The sequence below is a fragment of the Colobus angolensis genome, unplaced genomic scaffold (assembly GCF_000951035.1).
Source record: "Colobus angolensis palliatus isolate OR3802 unplaced genomic scaffold, Cang.pa_1.0 Scaffold73, whole genome shotgun sequence".
In the NCBI taxonomy this organism is placed as follows: Eukaryota; Metazoa; Chordata; class Mammalia; order Primates; family Cercopithecidae; genus Colobus; species Colobus angolensis.
This window is the reverse complement of record NW_012121043.1, coordinates 10,966,582-10,978,967: the sequence shown is the minus strand read 5'-3', so window position 1 is coordinate 10,978,967 and position 12,386 is coordinate 10,966,582. Positions and strand designations below refer to the sequence as shown.

At 34.6% G+C, this 12,386-nt stretch overlaps 1 protein-coding gene across 1 annotated transcript in view; it reads right to left on the bottom strand.

Annotated features, from left to right (window-relative positions):
* EPHA6 (EPH receptor A6) overlaps positions 1 to 12,386 on the bottom strand; it is a 952,571-nt gene that overhangs the window by 350,402 nt on the left and 589,783 nt on the right. The window lies entirely within an intron of this gene.

The window sequence follows — 12,386 nt, the reverse complement described above, 5'->3', positions numbered from 1 at the left end:
AAGAATCTCTTTTATAAATTGAATTTTTCAGTACTTACACAATATTAACTACTTTCCCATGTATCTTTAGTTTCTATGAATAATTATACAGAGAGAGAAGACTTACATTGTTTACAAAGGTCGTTTCACCCTTGTGTAAAACAGGAAGTTTGCTTTCATAGAATCTGGCCTACTTTACCTATCAAAAACTATTAAGGTGTTATGAGTGTCAAAACAATATAAATTCTTAGAGCTGAATATGAAGCCAAAGGGATAAGTTGTTCTGTTTATCTTTTATAATGGGGGTGTATACTCCCATAAAGTTGCTTACTTGAGAAATTAATTACGTTTCTTATTTTACTTTAGAGACAGAAAAATCCTACATTGGCTATTTAAATGATATGACCCAATTATGTGGAAATAAAAAAGATCTGTTGTGTGTATAAAGTTAACGTTAATATGGTGAATTTTGGACAGCACAGTCCAGTCTTGCAGGGAAATTCTAAAAAAGGAAATTGTCATATCAATGAACTGTCTAGAGCATTGTTTAAAACCCGTGGGCATTTCTAAATAGGTATATCTCATTTCTTCCCGGATACATTTCTGTTGAAGTCAAACTAAAGCACCACAGATGCTGCCAAACTGCCTGATACGGTGGTCAGTCCTCACGATTGACCTCAATAGTACCCACCTTCTGTTATTCACACCATTACAGAGTCTCCTCTCATATTATCCTAGGGTTGGCCTGTGAGACCCATAGAAGGCTTGGTCACACAGCTAATTAGTGTCAAAGCCTGAATTCTAACATAGGTCTGTCAAAATCCACGATGACTAGAGAATTACTTACTTTGATTCTCCAGTAGCTGAAAAGGAGCATAAAAATAAGCAGAAGTTGAAGCAAAGAGAAGTTTAAAGATTTGTTCAAGGTCTACAACTAGTTAGAGACAGAGCTGATAATAGAACTAGGCAGTTCAATTTGATTTAAACCAGTTTATGATTTTAAATTATAGTACATTTTTGTTCTTATTTAACAGATACCTTACTTCAAAAATGTCAATGTGAATCCATTAAAGAGCCATCAAATATTAAATGAGAAAAAGAAAAATGAAATTGCAATGGTCTATCCACTTTTAGTGTTCTATCAATATTAAACTATATTTTTATTAGAGTTTCTTATTAAATTGACAGGTGGCTAAAATCTAACTGGTAATGATGAAGTAGGTCAGTGTTACTCAATTGGTTAGCAGCTAATTAGCTCGTGTTAATATGAGTCAACATCAATGAAATGCACTCAGTAAGTATTAGTATTATTTTTGTCTTTTTCATAATACATTTGAAGTATTAAGATTTTGTTCTATACATTCAAGACCAAAAATTTGTTTCAAGGATTACAAATGTGCAAACATTTTATCATCCAACTCATTTTTTATTATATTTCCGGTTTATTCAAGAAAATCAGATCCTGGCCCTAAAATAAACATGAGTTCCCTTTATATCCAAGAGGGCACACTTCCTAATGCTGAATATACTACAATCTTGGAAATTAGACTTTCCCTCTGGTAGTAAAAATCTGCAAATCAAGTCAAATTAGCAGGAAAACAGAGCCGCTCACATGTTTCTTAAGGAAAATTCCTGTTAAAAGATTGCATTTTCTTTATAAAATAATATTCTGAAAGCTATAGAGCCTAATAATAATTGTGCTTTAAAAGGCCCAGTTTAGACATACACACACACACACACACACGCACATATATACATACACTTTTTACAGAAGCACTTCTTGGAGGAGAATATCTCTATAAGGAAACCCGACTAAATTTCTGATAGCTACTAAGGTAAGTTGCTACTCTGCCTTACCCTCTGTATGGTATATGTTTCCCCTACTATGGTTCCTGAAGATAAATGGAGTCAAACAATGCTACTCGGTAAAAAGCTACCTCACCATTTTTAGGAAATTTCTTAATATAAACTTCACATTTTTTCATAGGTTTCAAAATCCTTGGAAGAAATAAATGCATCTTTGTTCAATATGTAGATTTTCTTATTAAGATTTTCAGATTGAAGGGAGTAGCAGTAGAGTATCAGAAGTAAAAAAGTAAATGTATGATTTGGTAAATCTGTTTGTACTTGTAGCCCCAAATAGTGATTGTGTAAGGAATAGGCACAAATATGGTAGCATTTTTAATTGCATCTGAAATGAACAAATCTTGCATTTGTCTCCAGGGAATACGACTCAGTCAACTCTTTGGTAAAGCTAGTTATCAAAGAAAAATTTGCTAAGGATTAGATAACATAATCTAGTTGCAGCTCTTATCTTGAAATTTATATTTAAAAACTAGTAAGATTTATCTTTAGGTATTTAGTCCTTCATCATCTTGGGATGGTAAATTAGGTGCCTGCCTTGCACTTTTGACTTGTGAAAGAAAAAATAATCTCAGGACCCCAAACTCACCATGCCAAAGGGAAGGTAAAGCTTGGGAACTGAGCCATGCAAAAACTGCTTTCCTTTAGTTCCCAGACAGAGAACTGTAATTTCACAACCTTGTAGCACAGCCTCATTTCTGTTGCACCCTCTTCACATGCTTAGTTTATCTTATGTAAAATGTAGATTTACTAAGCAAGACTATATATAATTGACTTTTTCCTTTACGCCCTGTTGTCACACAAAATGTAGATTTATTGGGGCTAATGACAGCCTCATAGGAATGTAACAATCTGCCTCACTACCTACCCTCTTTCCCCTTTTCTCCCTCCTGCTTGTTCTTTCCCCTGTAAATATTTAGGTTCCCAAAACCCTCTTTGGGAAAAACTCAGGTCACAGATGCTCCTATGGCTGTATTTTTTTCCCTAAGTGCATCCTCAACCTTGGCAAAATAAACCCCTATCAGTTGAGACCTGCTTCAGTCACCTTTTGGTTACAGGCTTTCAAAAGTAGCAACATTATATTTACATTTTTCATTGCTGGAGGAGTAGTTTTTTGAAGGCTGCCTGCACTGTGAATTCATGGCAATGTTACATTTTTAAAAAATGGTGTCTGTGAGTTTTGTTTCTTTGATTTTCACCAAACTAGAGCAGAAATTTAGAGGAATTTTGAATTTATGTCCTTGTTCCTCCCCAGAAGACATTTTCTAAAAAAAAAAAAAAATACTAATAATCCCAAGCTACACTGATTCTTGGTAGGTATTAGCCCAAATGCTTAAAGGGCACATTGTGATCTCTGACAATTTAATCTTGCAGATAACATAACCTCTGCACTCCCCAAGTATATCCCACATTGTATTATTTTCTTTCCTCCAAACAGTACAGATTCTTTAAGAGAAAGTGGACATTTTTTAGAAGTAAATAATCACTTAAAATAGCTTTATATTTTTTCTCTTTTCTTACAAATGCAAAACTTGATAGTATATGTAGATTTCCAGATTGCTGAAGAAATTGAATTACTGTTTCATCCTTATCTTTTTATGTACTTCTCTATCGTTTTAAATTTATATATACACATATCATATTTTCACTGAAAACATCAAATGTCTCATTCATTCTTTAGTCTTCTTTGATTTTTTTCTATCACCTTGCATAGCACAGCATAACAAAATGAAAATAAGCTTCTGCAGTCATGGACGCTCAGAACTGGAAAACAACTTAGATTATTTATTCTAACCTCATCGAAAAAGAGATAAAGACATGGAATTCAGGAAAAGTGGTGAGGAAGCAAATTCAGATATATATGACTAGGAACATGGAAGCAACTGAATATGAGGTTAGAATTTGAAACTGAATTAAAAGGTGTAACTTGGAACTGACTGAAATATGGCAATTTAGCAGAAGTGGGATTAATTATGTAGCCTTACCTAGTTGTACACAAGATCAGGCTGGGACTGAAATTCTACAATATGATTCCATCTCATGAAAAGAATTCCAGCCCTCTGAACAGTAGTAAAGAGGGTTTTGTTTTCTTGTAACCAGAACATAAACTTTTGATAGTCATAACCTTTATTTCAGTCTATCAATTTAGATATTGATGGGGTTCAAAACATGCTATCCCCAAATATGGCACCTTGGAATTTGAGCAAAGAGCAAAAGTAGAAAGATCACTCTTTGACTTTCCCCTGCCCTCCTCCTCTGAATCAGGTCAAGAGCCCCTCATTCGAGAGGTGCTGCCCCTATGCCCAGAGGAAAGAACATCCTTATCAATAAAGACACAAATATATAAAAAATAATCTGAACAGTAGGTTTTGGTAAGCGACTCTCCCCGATTTTATTACCATTGGATCATATCCCTTTGTTTAATCACACTTCTGTACAACTGTCCACTTTTGTTCAAACCTAAGCATAAAAATACATAGGTTTCTCTATTTCTTTGGGCTTCTATATCTGAAGGCTCCTGGCCTATGTGAAGCTTATATTAAATAAATTTGTAGGCTTGTCTCTTCTTAATCGGTTTTTATAAGGACCTCAGTTATGAGCCTAGAGATAGAAAAGAAAGATGTTTCTTTTCCCCTATAGCATATTCAAAAGTTTAAATGAAGTTTATTCAGAGTCCTTAGTTTTGCCAACTATTTTTTCCTTTCTTAGATGTACAAATCTTTAATACACTAAATTCAGCTTCTATAATTTTAAACAAATCCATTCTTCAGACCAAACCAAAGATAGAATAACTTTTATAAAACAGGAGACACTTTAGAGGTATAGTTAGCAGTTATTTGTAATTGTCATGTATTTGCAGACTCTGCAGTGTTGGTGTCAATGTATTTTTAATTTCTTCCTATTTGATAAGGGTATACCATACAGATGCTGCTGTGGATGCTGTATTGGCCCCAGTCAGAGTCTTGCTACCACGAGAATCTCTGCTGTAGGCACTATGATCCTCCCTGGGCTTACTAAGCCAGACCAGCTTCCACAGAGAATGTGATGTTTGCTGAACAACATGGAAATTGGATATAAAACCTTTATAATGAGTGTTTGTATCAGTAAATTCCTTTGCTGTCCATTTTCCTTCAGGTAATGCTGTTTTAATTAGTACCGAATGCTCCCATCTAATTTCTCTGTGGTGGACACTGCAACAAATAATTATGGAAAAAAAAAAAAACCCATAAAAACATTAGTTACCAGTTTAGGAACTTGCTGATTCCATTATAAACACTGAATTGTATCCAAAATGGACTTGGGCCTTTATTCGCTGCATTTTGCTTCAGATTAATACTTGCGGTTCTGATGTCATGTAACATCTACAGATCAAAAACATCTACAAATCACGTAAAATCTACAGAGATGCAAGCCAGTTTTAGAGACAGAGCATGTAAGTTCACGTCTACGTTGAGAGTATTGAGATTATTTTCCCCTTTATCAACACTCGATTAAACGAGGTGAAGGAGAAGTAGGTCTTCTAGAGACTGACAGCTCAGAGCAATGCTGGCATCACCTAGGAGTTTGCTAGGAATCCAAAATCTCATGTTACCACCTCTAACACCACTCATCTGCCCAATCAAATGTATTACAATCTGCATTTCAGCAAGATCCCCATGCGATCCATATACACTTTCCTTTTCTTAGTTCCTTGTATAATAACCACATTTAACTTTATATGATAGTTTACATTAATATTTACAAAATGTATGAATTAGATAGTCATGGGGGAAGGAACAGGCAGAGAACAAAGATGTGTGTCTGTACCTAAATAATGGATGGAGGTAAGAGTAGCTTTCCTGGAAGTAAAGATAAAATTCTCTTCCTCCCTTGGGTAAACACTTAAGTAAAGGAAATACAACAAAAGAACATGAGGAATGTATATTGAGTAGCATATAAGAAGGAAGGATTATTTTTCTTTCTTATGTTGATTATTGTTACAATAATTGCTTTACATATTTTTATACAAAGATGCATGTTACTGATTATCTATCTTGAGATAAATGAGGGATAATTATTAGGTTGTTATCTGTGGAAAAACTATACCGAGAAAGTAGAATAAGAGGATTAGGGAGGAAGAAAAAAGACTTACTCTGCAGAGCATGATATTGAGGAGTATGCGACTTTCAGAAAAGACACCAAGATTTCAACCTTCTTTTAAAAGAGGCCACTTTAAATCTTCCCTGATTGATAAAGGTATTTCCCATAATGAAAAGCTTTCCACAAATGTCCTTACAGTTTTAATAATACACTGTCCTCAGTGTCACAAAATTATTTATTTTTAATTAAAAAGCAAAGATGTTTTTTCTATAATCTGTGAACTAGGTGAAACACGTGCAGGTTATATTAATTCATCGTTTCATATAAATAATTATTGGCCATCTGGATATAAGAAATGCTACCTTTTTCGTGATGAGTCTTCTTAAAATCTAAAAACTGCTGACTGTGATAAAAATTAACAAGAATACTTTGGGAAAAAAAGACTTTAACAGTCACAGTGTCTTAAAATAGTGGATGTGAGAATAATGAACTGTTATGAGGGGATTCATGTTTGCAAAATGAGTTACCAGTTGATAATTAGTGGAGCTGTACAACACCCTGGTGAGATAGGTATGTTTCATTCCTGCCATTTTGCAGATGCAAAATTGGCATGAGAGAGTAATGAAGTGTTTGGCCTCAGGGAACCTAGAAAATCAGCATCAGCAGAAAGCACTGACTTTCTGAGACAGCCACTGTGATGTAAGGTAGGATGGCCAGCTTTAACACCCACTTACTGGCTGTGTGATTTTGGTAAAGATACTTAACCTTCTTGTGCCTTAGTTTCTTCATCTGTAAAATGGGAAGAATAACACTATTTTCCTCAAACATTTGTTGTTAGAAGTAAATCAGTTAGTCCTTGCAAAAAACTTAAAAGATTACCTGGCATATAATCGGTCAACAGTCGGTATCTATTAATTACCATCTACGTGCCTCTCTGAGCACTAAGGATAGGAAAGTGAACAAAATAAATCCTTGCCCTCATGAGCTTACATTCTTGTCCTTAACAGAATGGTCTCTCAGCTGATAGACATATGTATATAGGTCTTTCTTATGAACAGGTAGAAACAGAAAGTCTTGCTGGCTTTCTTTCTTTTTTTCTGCCTTTAAAAAAAGTTGTTAGAAGTAATTTTACAGTGGCTGCATGGTATCTTAATTTCCTGGGAATGAGTTCTGAACAAAGAGAGAATTTTACTAATTCAGCTAGAATGTTATTGAAAGGAAATAGCTGTGTTAGGCAAGGATTGAGAGTTGAAATCACCTCTTTTCTTCAGGGACTCGTAAACTACTAGGGGGAGTCCAGATCCACAAATAAATAACCCTGATTAAGACTAATCTTGGTAAATATAACTGTTAGAGTCTGAATGTTTATGTCCTTCCAAAATTCATATGTTGAAATAATCACTTCCAAGGTCATGGTATTTGGAGGTGAGGTCTTTGGGAGGTGATTAGGTGATTGGGGGTAGAGCCCTCATGAATGGGATTACTGCCCTTATAAAAGAGACCCCAGAGAACTCCCTTCCCCTCTGCCATGTGAGGACACAGTGAGAAAGCCACTGTGTATGAACCTGAATAGGCGCTCACCCGATGCCAAAGCTTCTGGCGCCTTGGTCTTGAACTTCCTGGTTTCAAAACTATGGCAAATAATTGTCTATTGTTTATAAGCCACGTAGTTTATTAGTTTTTATCATAGTAGCCCAAACGGACTGAGAGAATAATGAAATAACAAAGAAGCAAGAGAAGGAAGTGTGCCTTGCTTGGGCAGAGAAAAAAAGGGAAGGAAAGAGGGAAAAGTAGGGAGGAGAAAGGAAAATAGGGCACAGGAGGAAAAATAAGAATGTGAACACAAAGGTTAAGGACAGAAGGGAACACAGATAAGAGAAGGGTGCTATGACTGGAATGTCCTCCCAAAGTGCTAGGATTACAGGCATGAGCCACCATGCCTGGCCTCATTTTGAAATTTAATTGTCATTGTAACAGTATTAATAGGTGGAACCCTTAAGAGATCATTAGGCCATGAAGGCTACGCCCTCTTGGGTGGGATTGGTGCTTTATGAAAAGGCAAGTATGGCCCTCCCCTTCCCCTCTCTTTGCCCTTCTCCTCTTCTGTTGGGTGAGGAATAGCATTTCTCCCCTGCGGAGGATATGGCATTCAAGGAGCCATCTTGGAAATGAGGAGGGGGCGCTTACCAGACACCAAACCTACTGGCACCTTGATCTTCCCAGCCTCTAGAACTGTGAGAAATAAATTTCTGTTTCTTGTAAATTACCCAGTCTCAGATATTACGGTATAGCATCACAAAACGAACACAGCAAAGGGTATGCTTGCTCTTCAATATGAATAGAAGAGGGTTTGGACTGTTTCGAAGGGGAAGACTGAGAAGTTGGGAGCAGATGATATCTCAGTTCCCTCATTATAAGAATGGGCACTACTGGAGAGCCTATTGGAGAAAAGCATTATTAGTAAGTAAAAATAAAATAAAATAAAAAGTTTTGTAACTTATCTTGACTTCCCTTATTATTTTAAAGTGCCTTTTCATAGTCAAGTTGTATTCACTTGAGTTAAAGGAAAATGAAAGACTGAGTATGAAAAAGAAAAGTGACTTAAAAATTAGGGAATGTAATTAACTGACTAAGGAATATCTAACTAATTATAACCCACAAAGCAATATGTTTTCTTTCTCACATATCACTCTTAATAAACAAACATGCAGACACACACACATACCACAGACACACTCAGACACATCACACACACAGAGAGAAAGAGAATAATGCCAGGGTCTTAATTTCTACATATAATTATGATGTTAAGAATACCGCTCTCTACGGTGAGGTATTTTAAAGAGTGTGTGTGTGTGTGTGTGTGTGTGTGTAATTTCAGTAGATTTCAATGAAAAACCATAGTTATCTGAGGGATGGGATAACATTATATATCTATATATAACAGTACATACACAAACATTAGCATTTGACAATAGCTAGAACTGTAAAAGATTACCTAGATCTAGATCTTTCTAGGTCCTTATTTTACAGGTGAGAAAGCAGAACTATAAAAGTTGAGATCTGAGCCAAACTCGATTTGAATACTCAGACCAGTGCTTTTTTTCTAATATATCACACTCTCTGAGCAAAGATCACTGATAACAATAGTATGTTGTTTAACTTCAGGTATTTGTAGACACTTCAGATTCCAAGCAGGTTAACTTATTTCCTGATTTACAGAAAAATGCATTTGAAATAAAAACTTTAAACAGCATGAATTCCTCAAAGAACTGCATAAAAATGGATATTTTGTGGATCAATTATGTGTATAGCAATACAGAATAACTGATTGAAATGAAATGCAATTTTTTAACAACATGGCACCAATATTAAAGACTGAAGAGTATATAAATAGTACAATGAGCCGAGCATTAATTCTCCAGTAGTTCTTCAATAATTTAGCTATCTTTTTTAATAGTCAGTGCTCCAGCAAATCAACTTGGATCACTTTTACATGTTCCTGTTTCCATTTGCCAGCTTATGTGTTTTGTGTTTAAGAGCTTGTACCTGTAGCCTTCTTTAGAACCTAAACTTGGGCTACTGGAGCCACTGCAGAGAACCAGAAGTGCCTATGAATTTTTTTTGCACACCATATATGTACTTACACCAAAGGCTGTAGCCAATAACTGACTAAAGCCAGAGTAGAGAAGCCCAAATTCTTTGTTTTCATAAGATGAACTCTGAGATGTAATTTAGAATCCAGAGCTTCCTTCATTGTCACTCAGTTTGATTGACACCTTCCTTCACAGTATTGATGGCCCCATTCTTTTGCCGGTTCCCCTGGGAGTTTGCTTAATCATTTGCATACAAATACTTGTCTCTGGATCTGCTTTTGGGCAGACAACTAGTAAAGACACAGACTAAAGCTATTTAGGATCCATCCATTCATCCATATTTATCTATACTAGCTACCTCCCTCTGTTTTCCCTGCCTCTGTCCAAATACCTCATTCCCTCACTCTCCCAAATAGGCAAAACTTGAAACAGACCAGTGTGCATCTTATTCTATTCTGTATTTCTCTATACTTACATAATAATATACAAATATAAACATATGAGAGAATATTTGTGTCCCAAAAATGAAATTATATGTTTATATATATATATATTTCTTTTTTATCTTTTCTTACTGAACAATATTTAGATTACTAATAAAGAAAGAAATTAGCACTTTAAACTGAATTCTATTGCAATTTTCCATAGTTATAAGTTATAAATCTTTGCTTGGAATGAGAAACCATGTCATAGATACAGATATGTAAAATGTACAGTTAGAATCTGAAGTCAAAGTAGGTAAAAATTTCAATGCTATCATTTTACATTCTCTCTGAAAGATTTTAACATTCTAACATTTTTGATTGGTTGCTTATATATTGTCTATTTATATATGAAAGAACAATTATTTTATTTAGTTTGTACATAATTCCCATGCTATCATTTTCTGATTCTATGTTGTATTATTTGCCAAATATTTCCTTAATGCTTGCTCAAGTAATTTTTATACTAACTTAGAGTTATTCATCTTTAGGTCTATTTATACCTAATTTTTACAACCCGCCAAAAACATTGATATCTTTATTTCCATTTTGTAAATATGAAATCTGAGGCATAGGGGTATTAATTGACTTTTTCCTGGCCATAAGCATAATGAGAGGCAGACTCAGAACATGAATTAGAAATCCTTGACTTCCAGCTCCATGTTTAATCCATTAGTAGTGGGTTATTGCTATTTTCTTATGAAATAAACTCCTTCATAACATTACCTATTCCATCATTAAAATAAAACCTATGTAATAAAGCCAAATGTTGTACATATAAGAATGAACATAAATATTATGTTAATTACTATCTTTTAGAATCATATTGATTTCTAAAATTTTGATTGGATGAATGTGGTTCTTTCTATTAAATCTGTATGATTTATCCTAACTTAGAAATATTGCAAGTTATTTTCATCCTCAAACATATAAGGTATAAACGATTATAACATTAGTGATTTTCTGTGTGTAAAATATAACCCTTACAAAACAGAGAAATATTTTGATTCTGAAAAGTTGCTTGTATAGATATGCGCATTGCTTGTTAAATAGTCAGAAATTTTGTGTATGAAAATATATTTAAACCAGTCAACTGAAAATATATGTTTTCTTGTGACGGTGTGCTATAGGCTGTAACATTTGAAAGGCTAGCCTAGCAGATTTCTGAGCACATATTAGCCAGGATAATTTGCAGAATCTGTATTCCAATTTAAACTCAGTAAATTTGTCCTTTCTTAGGCTATGGATTTATCTATGTCACTTAAAGATAATGGCAGTTTTTAATTGACTACATAATGCTGAAGTTATTAGAGCAACAAAAAATGGATACAGCTATGCTACTAAGTTACCTCTCCCATTATCAAAGCTAGATTTACTCTGAAGCAGAATAGAGGAAGCTATGTGTTATGGTTTGAATGTCCCCGCCAAGCTTATGTTTTAAGTTGATTGTCATTATAACACTACCAAGAGATGGAACCTTTAAGAGGTAATTAGGCCATGAAGGTTATGGCTTCATCTGCAGGATTGGTGTCACCAAGGGTGTGGGTTTCATATTGCAGAAGTAAGCTCCTAATAAAAGGATGAGTTTGGCTTCCTTTTGCTTCTCTCTCACCCTGGCCTTGCCCTCCCACAATGGGATGACTAACCAAGAAGTTCCTTTCCAGATGCTGGGACCTCAATCTCAGACTTCTTAGTCTCCAGAACCATAAGTCAATAAATTTCTGTTTATTATAAATTACTCCATCTGTGGTATTCTGTTATAGCACCACAAAACAAACTAAGAAAGTGGGGTTCTATTTCTCCTCTTGCCCTCAAATTCTTCAGAGGAAGACTAAATTCCTTTATGATTTCCTTTGCTTCTAGTAAGGTACAGAAATGCAAGATGTTCCTTCTCACTGTAATATACCACTGGATATTACATATAATTTTTTCATTAAAATTTTTATTTAACATTCCCTTTGCAAATTTTTGAAGTAGTATTAACACAGTAAGACATATCAGAATTGACTATGTGGTCTGCTGTAATATTTATGCCAAGAATATCATAATGGTGAGGAATGAGAGAAAAACGCATAAAGAACGTTAATATAATAAAGGGAATAAAGTATATACTTGGGGAAATATACTAATTGAGAACAATTTTGTATGACAAAAATGGAAATAAGGGTTCCATTATTATAAATAAGGATTTGTCAACTGAATTTATCTTGCTAGCTTCTTATAAAATAAAATAGCTAACCTGAATATAAAGAAAGTATTTCATTTATATGCTATTTCCATTTATCCCTTAAATAATGCTTTCCAAATTATGGCCAACTGTAACTTTAAACTCACTGGCAAAGGATATGTGCTACAAAAACCCACTTCAGGTTATAGTAATTCAATA